General features: G+C 42.1%; 1 long non-coding RNA gene across 1 annotated transcript in view; it reads right to left on the bottom strand.

Annotated features, from left to right (window-relative positions):
- Positions 1-22,354, bottom strand: part of LOC142056588 (uncharacterized) — a 61,066-nt gene that overhangs the window by 22,053 nt on the left and 16,659 nt on the right. The gene's annotated exons all lie outside the window — the stretch shown is intronic.

Raw genomic sequence — 22,354 nt, 5'->3', positions numbered from 1 at the left:
TACAAAAAGCAAACTATTAATTTATATAAGCACCTTTATAGACTCACTGCATGGGCCATATATTACAGGTTTTTCTCTGGTTTAGTAGTGTAAAATTTCTAGATTTTCACAGCTAAATTAATGAGAATGTATAATTTAGGACTCTGATGGCCACAGATGATTTGCAAGTCTAAACTGTAATTAGCCTCACCAATTCAGTGCAATGACTTATTATTAAGCACATGCATACAGGCTGTGACTTGTAAACTCAACTCGCACACAGTTAAAATGGACAATTTATTAAATCACTAAGGACTGACAGTATGTGATGGAGAGTTTTGATATGATTTCTATTGAACGGCTTTTCTGATAGGAGACAGCATTTTTATATAACTACAGTACGTGCCTTGTATCTATGTTCAGTACTAATACAAAACATAACAAACCAACAAAGCTATGCCAGCAGAAGGGACATTGTTGAAACACATTTCTAATTCCTTGAAGAGTCATGTTTTATTGTTATTTAAGAGGATATATTGGTAGAATTAGAACTGTTTTGAAGCCACACCTAGCAACAGTTCAAGGAATGAATTTGTTGAGCAAAAACTTCATTTACAGTAAGTGCACAATTGCTCTAAATTTTCGAGATTAAAAAGTTTTGAAGTAAAATGTAGCTCTATTTGCTATATAGGTAGTTGAAGTTTGCTGCTCTTTATCATTAGTTACAGCAGTGATCTTAGGCAACCCCAGAAAATGTCAACGGGAAATTGCAGCCAACAAACCACTAAAGCTCCATCCTGTCCTGTGAATGTCCCATTGATTTCAGTGGTGCAGGACCCATCTGAAAAGCTTTGCTGAAAATGGTCATGTGCAGTTCCACTCTAGAATTCCTGTTTTAAGAATGCTGTCCTCAAGAATTATTAGTGCCAGCAGCAGTGTACACTGTTCTAGGGTTTGCCCCAAGTTTCTTTTTCTTCAGCAAGACTAAGGAAAGCCCTCTGCACTGTTTCATATGCTTTCCATGCAGAAAGTTTAGCCTATAAAGAGTACCTTCCTCTGTGGGACCCTAATGCTTCAAAAATTATAAGCTGCCGCACACCTCAACGTAACAGAAAAGCTGCCATTGACTTTAATGGGAATCAGACTGGCACTTCCTTTGCAGTGCAGATGACTTTTAATACCTTTCCAGGAAAGGAGAGAGCTCTATCAGCATGTATGGGACATCATTGTCATTTCTGTGTGTGAAGAGGCAAGTGGGTCTGTGGCAGAGCCCATTGATGATTTATGAGCCAGATGGATTTCAGAAATATCATTTCCTTAATAAGGACTGAGCCATCTCTTTGATTTGTTTTCCCCTACTAATGACAAGTGTCCCATGAAGTTCATCATTCTCCAGTAATGTTTCTCAAAGTATGGATTGTGACTCCTTTGAAGACCTGAAAGTGTTCAAAAGAGGTCATATAACATTAGCACAAACAGCTACTCAGCTAAGTTCTTCCAGGCAAAGCGTTCTGTTTACTGGCTACCAGCATTTGCACCAGCCCAGGAACTGTGATCTTCCTCTCATTGCTTTTAACTGGCTGGCATTAATTAGGTCCCTTCAGCACATGGGCATCATTGTTTATACTTGCAAGCAGTAACTACCAGCAATTCTTCCAGCAATTATCCCACCCTAAAGGGACTGACCTGCTGTCAGTTCAGGAGGTTGTACAAAAGATGGATAAACCAGAGGAGGCTGCATTTTCAGAAATCCTTGATGTCTCACGCCCAAAGGAGAATAGAGGGCAAACAGTTCCCTAATTTTGGAAGAGGTAACTGTATGGGCTCGAAACTGTGGAGCAGAGGAAGAAGGGGCTGGGCATTCAGCTGGCCTCTGCACCCGCAGAAAAGCTTGCTTTTTAAGAGACAAGTTCACTGTATGAGTTAGGAAGCTGGCAAACTAATAAAAAAGGAGTGAGTGAAAAGGAAGATTCAAAGAACACTCATCAAAATCAAGATGTTGAGAACAAAATCAGTCATGAAGCCAAAGGACACAAAAAGAAAAAAATATAATTGCCTAATCATCAGCACCAAGAGCTGGATAATAGATGAGAGGGACTGGAGTTACACAATTATGAGCACCATTACAATGTTACAGAGCCCAGCATGATGAATATGTTAAAACGAATTGCTAGGACCTCCATAGGCATGGGGAGGAAGGGAGATGGCCTTGTATGTCATGTAAGGTACATCATTACGTGTGTGCAGCTCAGAAATCACTCACAGCTAAAAAGCTTGGCAAACATCTGCCCACTCAGTTTGTGTGTTCAGCGCAGCCACCGCAGGCCCTTTGCAACCAAGCTGCTCTCTTAAAAGTGTACCCCCTACAACTAATATCCCAGTTGCTGGCACTAAGCAAGAAAATTATCTTGAAAACTTATTAATTAATATTGTCACTTATGAAGTTCAAGATGAGTGAGCAGGTGGTCTATTTTGCAGGCTATCAAATCAAATCAATTAGCTAGACGTCTAGCTATCTCTAGTGCCAGAGTTGAAAAACACATTATCACCCAGATCTTCAAGCTGAATGAAGCATGCTGCATGTCTTCTGTTGCCACTAAAAAAATGCAAAAATGCAGTAATCATTTCCTATTTTGAAAACTAATTGCATCTGATGTAAGGTAAACCTACACTAGAACTTGATCGAAGATAGTTTGATCACAGAACCGTATTTTTGGCGCAAGGGATTATATGCCGTGAGTTACATGTCAAGACAGTAAAGTCCAAACCAGTAACATATTCAGCTTATGATTTAAAAGGACAAATGTCACTAAGCAGAAAATAGCTATGAGCTAAATCAAATGAGATTAAGAATTTAAACAAACTGCGTGAATGATAACTTGAAATTCTTGAGAAACTGTAGTGGATGTTCAATAAGCCACAGTTCCAAAATGCCAATGGCAACCATCCCTTCCCTTAGGAAGGGAATGTGAGGGCAGATATTACATTAACTCCTATGAAGGAAAAAGGAAGCTGATAATAATTATTACCAGCCAGAAGATAAGGACCGACAGAGAAATAAAAGCACAATAACCAAAAAAATTAGTATGTTATGAAAAAGAAAAATCTTCTATAATGAACAGGTTCTACAGTGCCTCTATAACATATAATGAGATGAGAATGGTAAAATTATCAGTATCGGTATACAAAAAAGCAGAAGTGTTAACCAAATCTTTCTATTCTGTGCTGGGAATCATCCCAGTCAGTATACAGTCATATAAGGTAGTGATGAAAGGTGAAGCCTTGAAGCTCTATCAGTCCCCCTGTTTGGCACAACAACAGAACCCAAGTGTCAGACTTTCATTCATATCTCAAAATCTCACTAATTAATTCAAAGATTCAAAGATTGCAGATCTGTTGCGACCACCTAACCTGCCCTCCTTGCATGAATCCCATCTTAAACTACAGAAAATCTACTAGGAAAACACCTACTCATAAGGTTAGAACTATGAAACTGAGAGCTTACTTCTTGTTAAAGCTTGTTTTGATTCAACTTGTGGCCATCAGAGCCTCCGACCTACCTGCTACACTGAGGAATTCGTTACAATGCTCTCAAAGCACTCTTCACAGACTACAACCAGGACTCTCCTTTACCTTCTCCCCAGTAAAACATGAATGCCATTCCTCAGGACTCCATTTGTACCCTTGCTAACATGATAGCATTCTTCTTGTCCTCTGAATTCCCAGACTGAACACTGAACACCAGTAATTGTTAAATTGGTGCTAAACACAAAACTAACAGCAGTGTCTGCATGAGAAAACTAAACACCGCTGCAAGTACGGGCACACATTTGCTAACACTATGTCATGGTTAGTTCAATAGCATTTTTTGCGAATATGTGAACCAGCCTTCTGCCAGACAATGCCTGAGCATGGTTGGAGGAATAGCATGAGACAAGTTTCTCAAGCAAGCAGTATGGGTGACGCCACTGTGTTTGGGGGAGTCTAGGTATATGGAAGCAAGCTGTGCTATCCCACTTGCCCTCATAGACAGAGAACTGAATGTGGCCCATTTTACTGATTAGAATATAGACTCCATAAGCTTCTCTAACCAATTTCCTCATATTTTTAACTTGGAAGGTCACAGAAGTTTGTTTTTCACTGACCTACACCAGCAACTCATGCTCAGACAGTTATTCACCCTGTTTACCATGTCCCTCTCAACATCTCTCTTCCCCAGTGCAGACTGGTCCATTCCATCTGTATGACCTAAGATTTTTGTTCTCTCTCCAATGACTTTATATTCGACTATGTTAAAACAAGCAGTCCAAGGTCACTAGAGTTACAATACTGACTCCTTTGACATTTGCTAGTTTCTTCAGTATTAATGGCCTTTGCAAACTACATTTGCACTAGTTTTGTGCTTTCTCCCATGTATTTGGAAAAAGTACTGAACATCATTGACAGAAGAACCATTTCTCAAATAACTTTGCTAAAAACAAATCTGTTTAAGGAAGAGGAGCTTTCACATTAAACAAGAGATTGTGCAATCTCCACCTGTGGAGACACCCCAAACTCTGCTGGATAAGACCCTGAGCAACTTGATCAGCCTTTGAAGCTGCTACTGCTTTGAGCAAGGGGCTGGACTACACAACCTGCAGAGGTGCTTTCCAACCTAAATGATTCTGTGATGATTCTCCATTTATATTCCAAGACCTATCAGCTGGCCAGCTTTCAATCAATGTAACACATGCCACGTTGATTTTCTATTTTTTGGCTTCCTTAATTTCTGTCTTGTGTGATGTTGGGTCAATTTGGCCATTTCCATCATCCTTATCAAACTAACTTGCCACCTCATCAAAAAAAGTGGCAAATAAGGTTTACACTATTGATTTAACATACAGTAATATTGATTGGCATTAATTTTTTCTCCTTTAATTTTTCTTTAATCTAGTCCTAATCAGCTGTTCATTCTGCCCATGATTCATAATAGGCCATACTCTATCTACCATAAGTTAGTGCAGATTCCCAGCTCTTCCAGAGTATCCAGAGTCCCTAAACATCAGCCATGAGTAATTAGACACTCCAGAGAACGACTCTGCTAAAATGTTTGGAGGTAAGTTATCTGGATGATTTGTTTTTTCAGTGTTTAACTTCTCCTCCAGTTCCTGATGGAACAGAAGTTGTTTCATCCCAATCCGCAGATAGGAATGCCTCTCTTGACATTCTTCCAAATAAAATGTTCATCAAACCCCACAGCCTCCGCTGTGCCAGCGGCGGGTTTCGGGGCCGACCCCGGGCATCGCCGGCTGGCAGCCCCCAGCGCCGCAGGCACAGCAGCGGGAGTCCTCCTGCCTGCTTTGCCCGTGGCGGGGCCGGGTAGGCCAGCCTGAACGCTGCCTTCCGCCACCACTGCGGGCAGGGCCCGGGTGGAGCCCAGCGTTGAGGTTGCTGGCTCAGGCTGGTGGGGACCCCACCCCGCCGCAGGAGTCACTGCCCGCGCCCTTCCCGCCCTTCTCCTCCTCCTCCTCCTCCCCGGGGAGCAGCCCTGGCTGTGCTCGCCAGTCCTCCCCCGGGGCTTTCTGTCTCTGCTCCTCCCTTTCTCCTGCGTCTGCCTTCCCCAGGGCTGCAGCAACCCGGGCCTGGCCCCTCTCAGCACCGGCTCCTCCACCTAAGGCGGCAAAGGCATTCTGGCTTCCTCTTTTGAAGAGCTGCAGGGGGGAAAAACAGCATGACTGGGATACTTCTTGCTCTTTGTATATCTAAAAAAACCCATGCTAATTAGTTGCATGCATTTCAGAATGGCCACTGCTTGGTGTTAAGATGCATATCAAAAAGTCCCATTTGTCACACACAGCCCAAATCTTATCTATTTTGCTGGCCAATCCAATACCTATAAATTCCAGGAGATTCTCACCTCTTTTTTTTTTTTGCCTGTCTACTCTGTTTTTGAGTAAACAAGTCATTGGCATTTGTTCACTGTCTCCATACACTTCCACACACTTTATATTTGGCAGTACCTGTGGCACATCCAGAGCCAAATGCCAACACCCCTCTTTCCACTTACATCATCTGCCAGTATAGGCAGCGGACTAACGTTCCCAAAATATCACAGACTGACCCACTGACTACTGAAAAAGGACAACTGATATTTCTGTATTTAGCATTGCAGTAATGAGAAGATAAATAATTTGTGTCCTTTTTTATTTTATTTTTTTCTGCAAAAATGCTGGTTAGTTTTGAGATAAAGTTTAGTAGCCAGTATTGCATTTTGGTAACTGACCTTAAAAATTACATTCATCATACCCATTTCAAGCTTGTGAGAAAACTTTTAAATATTTCTCACTACTAGTTGCAAAATCTGCCTTAATTTTTCACCGTCAACCCTATGGGCTTTCCTGTGGCAAACTGTTCTGCCTTTTGGTCTGCAGCCAAGTAGTGTGTTTTGAATCCCAGTGATCACGCACAAAAAAAATAGTGATTTTGCATATCAGCACTCATCTGTCACTTCCTGAAAATCTACCCAAACTGATCTTTCCACTCTGATTTTAGTTAGCGTTTTTTTCATACAAGGCCACTCTCTAAAACACAGCTTTTAGGCTGTCCTGAAATGGTGGAGTTCATAGTAGATGTTAAGGAGGAAGCTACAGGGAGTTTTCTCTCTCCCCTGCTCTACATACCGCCAGAAGTTAGGTGTCTTTAATAGTAAGTTCCTTTCACCTGAGATGTCTTTCACAAACAGTACTTAAAAACTTATGATGAATACAAGGAGGATGCGCACCATTCGCAGACCGTGCAGCCATGGCTCACTTAACAAATCATTGCTTTTGGCACTGGGACGTTAATCTTTCCCTCCCTGAGAGACAGTGCAATGCCCTACCCTATACCCCTTATCTCCTGTCTCATTAGGTTTCTCTCCCACAGTAGACATCTGTGGACTGAAAAGCAGCCTCTTCATCTGTGAAGGATTGTCTTCAGGAGCAGAAATGCCAAAGTTTCATGAAAAATCTCGTATTTACGACATTGCGTGGAGCAATATTGACAGGCTAACAATAGCTCTGCTTCTGACAAATAAATGTACATAGGACGATCAAGAGATTACAGCATGGGCCTGGTAATCAGCCAGCTTCAAGTGACTAAGTGGCCACACACACTTATTGTCCAAAGGCCTATCCTGCAAGAACTTCAACATACGCCAGAAGAGTCCATCAGGTCCCATTAAAATCAGGTTAAGTTAATAGGACCATAAATGTGGAAAAAAAAGGAAGACACAAACCCTGCCCAAAGACAAACTGAAACAGAGTCACAAGCCAGGCATGGGGATCTGCTTATATCAGCACAGGAGAGCATCAAAGATAGAAATGGATCTCCAGAGAGAAGAGACAGATGGTCCTGGTTCAGACATAAGCATGGGACCTGTGAGAACTTCTGGCAGTTCCCACCACTTTTAGAGACATCCTGTGCGGCTTAGACAAATCCCTAAGGGATAAATATGTAATATGTAGGTTTCATTCTCATCCTTTGGCATACATACACCCACTGCCTTTCACAAGCTCTTCATTCAGTGCACAAGGAGGAGATGCTCATGCAGCACAGGTGCGAAGATGCTGAACGTGACCTAGGAAATGCCAGGAGAGGGATGAGTACTAAGCCAGGCCTCTCCTAAAGTGCCGGAGCCTGAGTCCAGGCTGCAAAAAGATGCCTTCTTCCAATCAGGGGCAAGCTAAACCAGGTCAGTGATTGTACACGGAAAGAGGAGGAGGAGGATGTGGTGGTAGAAATGACACCCAGTAGCCCCGGGCAAGGGAACTCACCTGGGAGGTGGAAGATTCAGGTTTGGATGCCTTCTCTTCTGCCTGACTTGGAGTAGAGATTTAATCTCAGGTCTTCCATCTTCTAAACAAGTGCTCTCAATGCAAGCCATCTGTCACCCAGGCTTCTAAGTGTCAACTGCACTGCTTTGCATAATATTTTTAAATACTCGTTTTGCCAGAGACAAAAAAACATGCTCTCATGCCCTGGTGTTAGTGATCCGGGATGAACGCTCCAGCCCTCATCCAGTGAACACTTAAGAACTTTATACAAACTGGAAGAACTGAGACCCACTGCAGAATATCCTCTAGTCTATTGAATTGGGCACTTTTTACAGGAGAACTGGGTTTAGACCCAGGAAAAGAGGGATCAGGACTTGAATTTCTACCATGTCTGTGCAAGGTTTTGTGGGTTTGGGGTGGTTCCTTTTAGGTTTTGGGGCATGCAGAAGCAGGGACTCCTGCTTCTCATGCTTTGGGACAGGTGCAATACAGAAGGCATGCTCTCTCAGATTGCACATTTCAGGTGAGGTAGAGAGACTTGAAGCTGTGAATGCACACAGGAGGCAGTTATTAGCAGCTCAGAGGCATTGGGGAGGGGAAAGAGGATTGTGTGCATGCCCACAGCAAAAATGTAGGTACATTATGGCCTTAACTTTTGCCATCGTCAACGCAAGGGGACATCAAGTGCCTCCCAGGCTAAGCAGACCCTGCACAGGGGGTTCTGATGATCTCAGTAACATGGAAGCATCAAGTTAGCCAGACACCAGCCTAAACGTTAATCTAGCCCTTAATCTCCAGAGCGCATCTCCATTGTGGTGGGGGAGCATCATGATGTTAAGGCTCCAGGCCAGACTCACCTCCTATCCACCTTACTCACTGGCAGAAGCACCTTTAGGGCAGGTTCTGGGGCAGCCCAGCTGGTACTTACAGGGATGAACTCTATGTGCACCCCATGCACGGAAGTGCACTCAAGAGCACGCTTACTCCCATGCAGTGCAAACAGGTCCCAGGACTCTGTGAACCCTCTGCCTAGCCCATTTGCCTGGCAGACATTAGCTATGACCTTTATCAGGTGGACAAGAACACATGGAGTAAGACAGAAATGTCTCTTGCCACAGGTACAGATGGGATTTGTGGGCTATCTGAGCGCAGGCCAACTACAAGTGTGAGTGGGAATGTAAACATGAGATGCTTTGCTGCTGAAGAACCCTCGCTCCAGGCCACATGGGAGCCCACTTTGCAGGGGTAGAGTACTCACACCCCCTCTGTTTCCACTCCGCTTGCAGTGGCTGTGATCATCCCCCTACCAGCAGGGCTGTGAGGATGGACGCAATAGTGTGTGCTCACTCACACAGCAGGGGCCACTGTGACCACCAGGCAGGGGTATTTCAGAAGAGGCAGGAAAGTTGATCTGACAAAGAAAAAGTGGAAAGGTAGAAGCTCTTTCCTAGAAAGACTCCTGAAGAGCAGAGCATAGAGAATAGGGAGGAAGAAATGAATGTTGCCAAATCCCGGCACACCAGAGTCATGAGTCAGGCCCCAAAGAATCACAAGATTTTGAAGGAAAATGACATTTTTGTTCTTTCTATCTGCCATCTGATTTTTGAGTCTCTAGGGTTTATATGCAAACCTTTCCTCCATTACAAAAATAAAGACGAGATTTTGCCCTAATCACTTATCTCCAGAATATGTGATCTACACCAAACAGAACAAAGCTCCCAATGAAACCCCCAGAACTGACAAGCCTCCTATTAATCAGAGGGTTGGAGAGAGAAGGAAGATTGGAAGAAACATACAGCAGAAAGCTGGATGTGTAAGAAAAAAAGGCTGCAAACACCTCTTTAACCCTTGCTTAAGTCAGTAAGAGACTGAAAGACAGGATATAAATTAGGGAGGGTGGTAACAGTCATACGTCTTGGGAGAAAATAAAATTCTCCTTAGTTTGCTTTCTACCTCAGAGAGACTACAGCAAGTATTTTTAGCTAGAAAACTTAAAACTCAGACGTATAGTATGGGTAATTAGTGACATGGCTAATTGGTGACTTCCACAATCTGCTCTCCCACTGTGAAACATAAGATGTTTCATATTTGTGTAGACTGCAAGTCTGAAAGGAATGGAAAAAAAAAATTGAGTATTTGCAAACACTGCATTACTTTTTTATCAATCAGGGTGCTATTAAGAGACATTTATTTGAATGAATTCACTGAGTTTTTTGTTAATGTGTGATGCACATAGATGAGGATGTTGTGGGAAAATGCACTTGGACATTCACCTTGTCTTCCCAGCAACACCTGCCACATCCGTGCTGTTTTCCTGTCCCTGCATGTTACAGCTCTCTCCCCCTGCCTGGGAGAAGGCCTTACAGATCACGTAGCTGAAGTACAGATCTGTGAGTTTTTATGAATGTGGGCGATCCAGATGTAACTGACAGCTTACGGGAAGCAAAATAGAGGAGGTTTTGTCTGTATTTACAGTGTAGCAAACAGGTGAGTTTAATATCAGGAATTAAATATATCCAGGTAATAAATCACACCACCATAAATCAAAGTCTAATTGTACTGAGAACAGCCTTTTTTCTAACTCATTCTTCTTTGACATGGAATCTTTGTTCTCATTATGAAGGTTCGCATTTCTCAATGACTTGCTTTATCAATTTGCCAGTCAAGTTTCACAGCAATACAAAAGCATCAGAATTCTAATCCAGTTTAAAAATTCTAATGTTAAAAGCACAGATATTTAATTGTTAATTACTGAAATGTCAGCTCAAGTACCTGTCATTTCAACCAAGATTCTTCATTCAAATCCAAACCTTTCTTTCTTTCTCCAATACAGTCATACTACAATAGTCCCAAGGAAACATAAAAGTCTCTGTTGCATCTACAGGTAAAATCTTTGTGAATTCCTGAATTGGAGGACTGTTCAGGGGAATGTTTCTATTGAAATAGCCAGCCTCTCACAGAGGCAGAAATTTTAGTTTAAGGTATTGCTACATGTCTTCTCCAGCACGACTCTGGGGAGTCTTCCCCCGTAGGAACTGGAGAGAGAAAGAAAGAGATAACAAAGAGGATTTTAGGGATAAAGTGCAAAAACCTCTATGCATTTTGTGCACTGCAGTAAAGCTAAGGGCATGTTGCTGGCAGCATGGCTTAGTGTGCCCACGTGCATTTGCAGGGAAATGCAGATGCCTGCTTGAGGAGCCAGTGAGGAGCCATGCAGCAGCACAATGAGCCTGAGGTGCTGGTGACCCCCAACCTCCCTCACATCAGGGATCACTACCACCTTCATGCCCTACAACCATCTCCCTCAGCTCAGGGCAAGGCAGGGCTCATGCACGCCTACCTGAAGAGGAGTGTATGGCTGATACCAACAGCCACTCACCCCAACAATCCACCAATGCATCTAGTGCCCCTTCTCCTCCACAGCTGTTTTACCTGCAGGGGACTTCAACGCAAATTGCTACGTGCCTGAAGTGCAAGTTTCTTGCAGCATCCTCACCTGAGGGAGACTCTCTGCTAGGAGGTGACATGCTGATGGTGCCATCAGTCAGGCCAGCAAAGCAAGTAACTCATCTATATTCACACCAGCTCAAGTTCACTTTCCAACACCCACATCTCCCCTCCGCCTGTGAGAAGTCTTTCAGCTGTAGGAAACCTCTCTGGCTTGCATTTGCCTCAGTTCTTTCCCAGCTAGTGCCCTTCCTGAGCGAACACAAACATGACTCAGCTTTTCCTTTGAAACAGAAGAAATTTGGTTCTTTTCACAGTTCCACTTTGGTGTGCTATGACAGAACACAGATCTGTCTTTTACTTTGTTTAGAAGATGTGACGCCAGTAGCAGTTGTGGATTTAATTATATTTCAGCTGCAAGAGAATCTCAGTTATGTTTTTTATGTCTCTTCTGACCTCAAAAAGCCAGCTTTAACCAGGCAGAACATTCTTTAATATCACTGATTGTGGCTAGGTCTGCCTTAGGTCTTCATAAAATAAATCACTCCTTTTTGTTAAAAATGTTCATTTTGGCAATATAAAAAATTTCTCTTTCATATATACATATGTGTTTGTGTATGTATATTGAATAAATGTAATTGTATAATTCCATAAAGAATTGTATAATTAATATTTGAATTTCCTAATGAAACTACATAATGTATGTCTTGGCACATAAATACATGTCAATATTCAAAATGTCTTTCATACATGTACCCCAACAGTAAAACTTCTCAGTACTCCTTAGTCAGCACAACCACAACAACCTCAAAAGAAAGAAAATATGTTTGTAAAGGCTGAACCCTCCTGTAAACACCTCTCAGAAAAAAACAACTTGTGATAGTCTTAATTTTTTAATATATTTAATAATGTTCATTATACCTCTCACATATTTTCTATAAATTATTGCTTAAGGATTCATATCCGTGCAATATCACTGTCAACCTTGGCTTAGATAGTTTCTCTGCTCTAGCTCCCTAGAAATATATTAGAGATGTTTTATTCACTTAGTTCAAAACCAGCACCTCTCTCCGCTTTGATGAAGTTTCGTCTTCTGACAGGATTGATTTTTTCATTGCAAATTGGTGATAGACCTTAAAAAGCACCTTGGAGCATGAGTGGCAAGGAGGAGCCGGTATTGCACATAGCAATGGAATAAGCGGCGGATTAGGATAATGAAGAGGCACATGTAGCTATTAGAAAAAGAGGGCGGATCTGAATCAGTCCAGCTCCCTGCCACAGCGATGCCTCACTTAAGGCAGGTGTGGATGAGCGCGGGCGGCTGTGTGCTCCCAGCCCCTCTGCACCAGGCTGTTCAGTGCCTGTGCCGGCTTCCAGCTTAGTACACCTTGGGGTTCCTGGTCCTCTGTCAATCTCTCCAGCCACCCTCCAGAACCAATTTGGGGTCACAGGTACCACTTCACCACAGAGAAGCTGAACTTCAAATGAAGTCCAGGGGGCAAAACCAGCTTCTGCTCAAGCCATTGTACAAAACCCAGACTGCAGCTTTCACTAGGTACAGGCTAACTTTCATCCATCACTCCTCTCCTTTCCTCTTCTGCCCCTTTCCTGCTTGGCCCATTCCCATTCCTGTGTCAGTGGCATGTCCTTTGTGTGTCACTTGGCTGAACACCAGCGGAATATAATATACATGAAACAGATATAAGACATAGGGCCACTTTGGAGAATCAACAGTCTCAAAGGAGATTTCTTTTATTTTCCGTCTTTGTTGTGCTGGGAGTGGTACAGGGGAAAGAGCTAAAAAAATTACTTAGAAGATGGAGCCCCACTTAATAAAAATTGAATAAAAACAATAAAAATAAGCAAAGAGAAAAACTGCTTCTTTCTACATTCTCTGTGATACTTCACTCTCAGCATCCAGCAATTGCATTGCTGCTGGCATGTTTTCCACACAGGGCTGGGCTGGCGGGTGGCTTGCTCTTGTACAACATTGCCATGGCAGGACAAGGCAATGCATCTGCACTCATCCTGAAATCAGAAAAATGAGAAACAGAGCCTCTGCCCTTACAGCAGCTACTGCTGGTACGGTAAGAGCTATGTAAATCTGGATTTGAAGCTTTCCAGCTGGGATCAAAAATACCAGAACCCCATAAGCAAAGCACCGAACTAGTATAACTCATTCTGAAAATTGAGATTGTTCAAAAAGTCCCTGTTGGGTTCACTTTGACTGGTATCTGCAGGCTTTGTGCCTGACCCATTACCGTGCCTGCCTGACCCTCTCTAGATTTTCACCACCCAGGCCAGGACACAGAGGCTTGCCTTGGATGATTACACAGAAGTGCGATCCTGCATCACACCTGATCTGAATCAAACGTACTTCTGGGAGATCCAGTTATATACAGACCAGCATTAATAGTCGTGTTTTCCAGAGAGAAAACTACAGGGCCAGGAAACAGTTGGGGATTCATGGAAATGGAAGGCAAACGAAACCATTATTGCAAATTGCTTCTTTGCATAACAAAGCCTGTAAAATCTTGTTCTTTGAGAGCTATCAGTTAAGCGATTTTTAATTCACTTAATGCAGTGGGATTGTACTGCTTTCCTGTCAGGGACTTTTTCAATCTATGTTATAGGGACAAATGCTTTTCAGAAGCGTAACGGGTAGCAGAAGGAGTACTGTTAGTCCAATTTCTAATTTGGAACTGGGGGGAGAAATTGCTAACAAATTGAAATCCAGCTACCACAAAACTACATGGCTGAGCATTAATTATGCAACTATCCTTTCTGCTCACATGCTACAACAGCCCCTCTAAGATTTTACCTGAGACTGAAGAAGTTTCCCTGTTCAATTTGCTACAATTTTTAAGCACTAGCACAGGCAGATCTCTGCAAGACATCTCTGTGTGCTAAGCTTTAACACTGGCAGTTCAGAAAGCCACTCTGCCAACTTCAGTGACGCTTTGGGGAGAGATTTTAAAAATGTTTAACTTCAACAGTTGCTGCTTTGTGTCCTTGTTGGTTGGTAGGAGCTTGTTTCTGCCCACACCAGGCAGAGCCAGCAAAGCTGGGTGTGTGCGCCACAGCCACCCAAGGGTGTTGCACATCCCTCCCCTCCCCTCCCTCTGCAACAGCCCCGCTGGCCCAAGGCGAGATAACTCTTCCCTGACCTTCTCCACAGGCGGTGGGCAAAAAGCAGCATACTTAGCCCTGGGGTATTCGGCTGTTGGTCTCCAGTCCCCACAGGGACTGGAGACAGAAGGACCAACAGAAAATATGCATTATTGTGCAGCCTGATCTGCTAATCCTCTCTAGGCTTCTGGAAATACTCTTGTTTAAGTGCAACACCCTGGCTGTAGGCTTTAGGGAGACTGCTTGCAGTAATTACAGTCTGTCATAACATGAGTTTATTACAATAGTCGTGTTCATGTAATAGACAGAAATGTTTGTTCCCTTATGAAATACACAGATGCTGGAAGATTTATGTGGGTAATGCAAACAATAATGCCATCACAGGTTACAAACCACAGTTGATCTGCATATACTGTACTGACGAAATGACAGCAGTTTATAAACTTATCTGCCTAAAGCCATGATTTCAGTAAATTATTTACCTTCAAGGAAGCGATATCCCGTCTCTCAGTGATGGTTCTGTTTATTGACAATCACAAGTTATTTGCTGCCACCTAAAAATAAAACATGAGGGGGTTATGGGGATTTGTCTGCTCGGGGAGGATTTCTGTTGGCTTTTTAAGCATGAACAGATCCCTCTAGGAAACAGGTACAGCATTAGTATGTTCACGTCACACTAGCATAAGCAGGTTTTAATTCCTGAACTCTATTATTTTGGCTGCCATAGCAGGCACCCTCTAAACACAGTGGTGGAGACCTTGTCTGCTGCAGAACGAGCAGTCAGACCCCTGCATCACAGCTTGCTCATGGCTATTATGGGACCTGAAGGTCCTTAACACTGAAACAGCATTTCCCTACCCTTTTTGATCAAAGAACCACCTAATTTTGGAGTGAAAAAAACCCAAAACATCCTCGAATCATCTTCAGTAGTACAGCCACAAGACCTATATACAACTACCAAAAATGAGGTTAAGCTCTCAGCATTCGTTTAGAGTGTTTTCTTTTCCATACCTTGTTTCCCCACGCTTGCCCCCCGGCGCTGTATGAGTATGGTTTATATGTGTTTTATTTCCTTGTGATTGTTTTGAGAAGCCTTTCTGAGGAGGTGTAGCTCATGTGCCACTCACTGACAGTGTTTTAAGGGACGGGGCCTGAAGACGACTGTGGCAGGCAGGCAGCTGCCAGGGTGGAGGGCTTGTGCAGCTTCTCAGGCCGCTTATTTGTCTCAGTGTCATCCAAGAGAAACTCTGTCTTCAACCCAAACCGCCACAGGGACCTCAGCAGCAATAACCTACACCTGGCCTTGAGAAAGTTTCTGTGGCAGGGGTAGAAGTTTAATTTGTGTAAAACTGATACTTTTCTGTTGAAAGTTACATTTGCATTACAAGGTTGTAGCTCCACCCTCTTGCTTTCATTAGAGCAAAATTTGCAAGGATACTTATTTGCATTTGGCATAATGGTTCATCTGTTTGTACAAGCCACAGTAACATCTCTTACTTTACTGAGCACACCAAGATGTTGGCAGGACACGTAAGGATGACAAGCGTAGCAGTGACATGGCTGCTTCTTTGGATCTGCTCTTGACTCTTCTTAAGGTATTTTTACTTAAGGTATTTTCTTCCTGAAAAGCAGCTAGGCACACACCATCAGGCACAGGGGGGGAGACTAATCAGTGTTGCTTACCGTTTAGAAAGCACCACAAAAATACTTGTCACTTTACAGAATATAAATTCAGAAATGTTGAACAAACATGCAGGATAGTCCCTGCTCTGAGTAACTCAATTTAAAAATACGAGGTGATAAAAAAAAGAGAAAATAGAATAAACATGCTATTAAAAACTATGTTAAAAATTTCTCTACTGAATAAATTTAATTGCTTAAGTATTGCTTTGGCTTACTCTGTCTTTTTAGAGCTCTCACTGTGCTTGATGCTTAACTTCCTACTTAAATTTAATTACTTTTTGAAACCACAGAGGCACCTAGTATCCACAATACTTGGTGCCAATTCTGCTTTAATAGCATGTTGCATGAAGTATCACCTCCTTTTATTAGTCTGAACTTCCCACCTGATGATTTTATTTTATGCCCCCTAATTCTTGTGCCGCAAGAAACAGTAAGCAGCTCATCCCCACACAGCTCCTCCTTTCTGTTCACTTTATCGATTGCTAGTTTACCCTCCCTCGGTTATCTTTTCTCAGGCTTAGAGATCGTGGTCTATTTAAGTACTCCTGATAGGAAACCTACTTCATCTTTTCAATTATATTTGTAGACCTTCTCTATACCTTGTATAATATTACTGTACCCTTTTTGAGAAGAGCACACAGTATTCAGAGTGGGAGTGTATCATGGATTTATACAGTGGGGTAGCTTCACCTGTATGGGCAATTTAGTATCTTCCATTGCTAATTCAATTAAATTTTGGAAAGATGCAAAACTATGACAAAAAAAGTAAATGTAAATTTGCTTGTAACTTCAGTGACCTCACACTGATTGTGGGTCTTGATATTCAAGCTTAAGTTTCTCGAGTCAAATTACTGATGTGGGGAATCTAATTGCCTTACTTGGCCATATAGTTCTAAATATTTTTGAGGCTGTAAACAGAGACTTAGTAGCCTAAATTTTGTTTGATAACTCATCTCTGGTTGAAAAAAAGCAAGTTATCTTTTTCTTTTCTTCTCCAGGTTGCTAGATGAGAATGGGGTGGGAATGAAAACTCCTCATCTTGTAAGTCAAGACACTACAAATCACAAATCTCCTCTGCACCTCTTTTTTCTTACTGGTATACTCTGTTTGATCCTAGAAGCTAAAGGCAGAACCTGTTGCTGTTACTGGCCAGAAACAGAATCTTAAACAACTCTATTCAGCAAATATACATGTATGTATATGTAATTTGAATGGTCGCACAATAAAGAAAGCTTTTTACTTTATGAAACCAGTCATAACATATGTAGCCTATGTACCAGGGTATATTGCATAGCTATAGCATTTCTTATCACAGAGTATTCAGGTACTTTGAACTAGACCTAAATCAGCATAGGTTCTCTAAAGCTAATGGAGATGTGCTTGTTTCAATTAGTTGAAACAGGATGAAGCAACTCTCTGATCATGGCAGAGTCATAACTCTCCTGTCCCTTTCTAAAGGACTTCCAAGAGCTTGAACAGCATGATTTACCTTGCTATAGGAGGTCCAGGCAATCTTTACACTGCATTCGCAAAGCTTTTTGGTCACAGCCATACTGCTGACAAAGGCATTATTTACACTGACTGGTTTGGTAAGAGAATGTAAACACCTTAAAAGTGCCATTCCCCTTGCACAATTAGCTCCTGGCTGCTGAATCAGCGCTCTGAGGACAGTGCTTCCTGCCAGCCATGGCGGGTGTTGTTCAGCCCGCACCTATCTCTGCTGCCATCGCACCATCTCTCTTGTTCAGGGCTCCACATGAGCCTCCGAGAGCCTTTTGCCAGTCAGCACAAAATCGTTATGCTCTTTTTCTAATCCCAGTATTTAATAAACTAACAAATCAGAAGATTAGCCAGCTGTGATAATGCTCCTTTTCACGAGGGCAGGAATAACAGGTGAGAGTCCTTACCATGCACACATTTTCTTTCAGGTAAGTGCACAATCCTTGAATTACCAAACCAACATCAAAAATATGAGGAATCCTAGTAATAACTACTAACTGTTTAAAAATTTTTTTTTGCTTAGGTTTGTAGCTTCTTGGAAAAGCCCAATGACTCCAAAGAGTAAACCACTGTACTATCTGGACAGGGACAGACATACTGCATGTGCAAAACACACAGCACCACCCAAAAACCTTCATCCATACTGTGTAAAAATCAATGGATTTGAACCACGGATAAAGGTTTATCTTTGATTAACTTGTAACAGATAACAGCAGAGCTGATTATATGATCCAACAAGTGTTTGCAATCCTATTATTGTATTTCATAAGCTGCCACTCCACATCTGTCAGCACATCCCTGAACCGTAGCTACTGTGCAGACTGCAAGGCAGTAATGTACAGTTTGGGTGCTGCTAGCCAGTTGGGATGCCCAGTAAAAGCAGATGCACCTAAACCATTTGGTGAGTGCTCACTGCAACTGGGTCACGGGAGGGTGCAGAGAGGACAGAGCCACAATCTGCTTGGAGGTGCATGGGGACAGGACGAGAGACACATACTGGAACATGGGAAGTTCCAGTTAGATATAAGGAAAATATGAGGGGGACCTAGCACTCGCACAGGTTTCCCAGAAAGGCTGTGGAGTCTCCATCCTTAGAGATACTTAACACCTGACAGCACGTGGCCTGAGCAACCTGCTCCAGTTGACCTGCTTTGAGCAGGGGGGTTGAACTAGAGTCTCCAGAGGTCCAACCTCAATTAGTCTGTGATGCTGTGCATTCATGGCCACTTCCCATATTTTAATGAAGGAAGTGGTAGTTAACAAGTTATGAGGATTTTCATATCATTGTAACTATGAAGGGGAAGTAGCAATAAAGAATTAAAGAAAATTCGGTGACAAGAAAATAACTTATCTACAGGGGAAAAAAAAAGAACAAGACAAAAAACCCAGAAATGTTGGGGTTGGTGAGGTGTTCCCCAACTAAATTATTAGCTGGCAGCACAGCTCCTCAGGAAATGGAGCTCATTTAGACCAGGGGAAATTCCAGCACACCAGAGTCTGTTTTCAACTAGATTTGAGATGAAAAATACAGAAGATATATTTTGCAGAAAAAAATCCAAATTATTTCAATTAATAAAAAATGTGAATAATGTTAAAAGATTATCATATAATACACACACGCACATACCTGCATGCACAAAAATAGAAAAAAAAAAAAAGAACAAGAATACCATACTGAAAATTCAGGAAAAGTGATACAGGAGAATCAAAATAAAACAAGATTAGAATATCCAAATGGGATCTCCCATTCTAATTTTGAAGGTCTTTGAAATTATCCCATTCAAAAGGCTAGTTGTTTTCAACGTTATACTTCAAGAAGTACATTTTGCACCCAGTGGAGCAGCATTTTTCAAAGGAAAATTTCCATTTCAAAACTTTATATCAGTTCAGCTATTCTTCCAAGGGTCAGTATCTTTGAGGAATATAGGCTTTCTTCATTGATACATCTCCGTTTTTCCTGAGCCAGGATTTTCCTTTCCTTACAACAAAGCAGTGAATTCTTCATGTTTGTTACACATTCCTCTAGTGTTTTATAAAAAGACATCTACAAATTTTACTGCCCTGTTTCTTTCCGGACCACCCTAACAAACAACTTCTGCTTTATTTTTAGAATTAGCCTTTCTTGCTGGTTTTTATTTTCCTGTGCAGCCCTAACATGATTTACTGTAATTCAAATTTAACTATTAGTTTGCTGTATCATACACCTGACAGTATGACACAAATAATACCTACCAATTTCTCTCTCTGTCCAGGTACTTCATGTCCCTCATCACTTAGGCTATTTCAGTACCCCAAATATTGACAAACAGAAAGAAGATAAAAAATACAACTTTCTTACTTCAAAGTGCAGAGTGGACAGGTAATAAGATTAGCTTCCCAGCGATATTACCAATCAGTCCTCACTGTAGTAAAAGCTGTGACACTGTGCATTACATCCTTGGGTGTAAGCATATAACATTTATGGAGGTGAGTTACGGCCAAAAAGGAGGTTTGTACTTCTAGTGGTGTAATGCCACAAAAGGTCATGTTAGAACCAAAGAACACTGTATTACAAGGTTATAAAGAACCCCGACATTTCAAAACAATGGCAGTGAAAAACGAGACTGCTCTGAGCTGCCACGCAGTGTGTGAGGCAGCTGCTGCTCCACATTCGGTCAGGAAAAGGTTAAGATTTTCTGGAAGTGGCGTCTCCACAGATGGCAAATTCCTCTTTCTGTTCAAATGAGACTGTCAAAAACAAAACAACCTCTTTCCCAGAGAAAGAAAACTAATTTTCCACGAATTCAACCCTTCCTTCTTCCACCATTTCCTCATCTGTTGATTCACTGCCAGCTCACTGCATCCTCAGCCCTCAGCTCCCTGTGGTTCTCAGAAAAGATCGTGTTTGCTGCTTGCTGTTGTTTCCGGGCCCCAATTACCCTACTCTTGCTGTGGACATTATATCCCCCTTTCTCTTGCTCTCCTTCCTGCTTTTCCCTCTTGCCTTCACGGTTCCACCCCCTGTTGCAATATCATGCACTGTTCAAGCAAAAGACACTACCTCTCCCTATAAAACCGGACTCATTCACACCTCTGAACTCACAAAGTTAATTGCCTCAGGGTTTTTTTTCATCTCAACAGCATCAAGCTAAGCCCATTCTCCTGATGATTCAGTTTCAGATCTATGTATTACCAGCTGCTTTTTCAGATCTTTTGTTTCTCTGTGATAATCTTCATTTGCTTCACTGGGATCTTCTTTAAGCTTCTTTGACCTCAACAGATTTCAGGAACTGCAGTTGGTAGGCTTTTATTTTGCCTTCAGCCTTCCTCCAAGGCTTACATTCTACCTATTTTTTTTTCTTACCATGTGAGAATAATGAACTGTATGTCACAACTAGTAGGAGCTCAACCATCAGAGTTCAATGTCTTAACTAGCCCCTGTACCCTTCTCTGAATGCCTGAACACTCATCTGTGAGAATGTGGATGTACAAATCTGCCATTTATATGAACTTGAAACTTTTTCAGTAGCAGGTCTCTCTCTCCAACAGGTATGCTAATTCTTTTCATATTCTCTGGCTCTGGGGCATCAAGATGGTCAATAATTTACACGTTACTGCACTTCCAGGCAAAGTTTCACAGTTATGGGAGTGTTTTTTTAATATTCTAATGAATTACATAAAAATCTGCCCAAGAACATAAATAGCCTTTATTAGGTGAGCAAGCCAGCAGGAAAACAAACTTACTTGTCATAACTTGATGTGGAGTAATACATTCATATGAGAAAGCCAAATTTTCTAGGAATTTCCATTAAATTCCTGAGCCTCAGACTTTTCTGTAGGTCTTGGCTGCATGTGCATGCAGATTGGCATTTAGTTCATACCTCCATACATGAATCAGGTGGCAAAACTGGAGCTGCAGACTGGTATAGAAAGGAGGGACTGCTAGTGGCATGGCTGGCTATATTTTCATAATTTTCAAGCAATACAACCTCATGTAATTGCTTTGTTTTGAACACACACAAAAAGTGCAGCAGAGCTGAGGAAGAAAACCCCCGGCCTCTGAACAGCCAAACTATTTGTGCAGCTGGATCCCTCCAGCTCCTGCAAAGGAGACATAGCAGACAGCCACCTACGCAGCCTTTCAAGCCACCTAATTTCAGTGCTATGCTAACCCATTGGATATGCCACTTTCAGGCACTTATTCTGCCTGTAAGTCCCATGCACAATACTCACAGGGGCTCCTTTTCTAGTCTTTTTTTCTCTCCAGCTTAGTATAGTCAAATAAGAGAGTCAAGGCAACTATACTATATGAGCTATGCAATGGGTACACACACAAACATTTATTATTTGTTTTAGCTCTATGTTGTACTTGTTCAGCTCATGAGTAACTCAGGGGAGGACAATCAGAGGGGCTATGTGTGCTTCAGAGGTCAATTAAATAGGAGGACCTCTCCAAAAAGTTTTGCTTACAGTACCAGGGGCCAGGGCCAACTTTGGTCTCAGAGCACCTAAGGCACTTGTAACAAAAAGCCCCACTTCTGTGAGAAGATCCTGCACAAGACACCTACATCCAGGAAAAGATAAATACTTTCCATAGGAAAACTGTGAAATCTTTTCATGATGAAATATTATCCCATATTTTCTAAGTATATGGTGCATGAAAGTTACTACTACATCATCTTTTCCTACTGCCCCTCTATGCTTTTAACTCCACTTTAATTCCCTCCTAATTCCAAGCCTCCCTAATCAGCACTTCTCCCAAAATCAGTGATCTCTGCCAGTGCCGAACCACCCAAAGTGCCCTGTGTACCATGCCTTAGCTGACTGATTCACTGACAACTGTG

This window comes from Phalacrocorax aristotelis, chromosome 4 (genome assembly GCF_949628215.1).
Source record: "Phalacrocorax aristotelis chromosome 4, bGulAri2.1, whole genome shotgun sequence".
Classification (NCBI taxonomy): Eukaryota; Metazoa; Chordata; class Aves; order Suliformes; family Phalacrocoracidae; genus Phalacrocorax; species Phalacrocorax aristotelis.
This window is presented reverse-complemented; position numbering and strand designations above follow the sequence as displayed.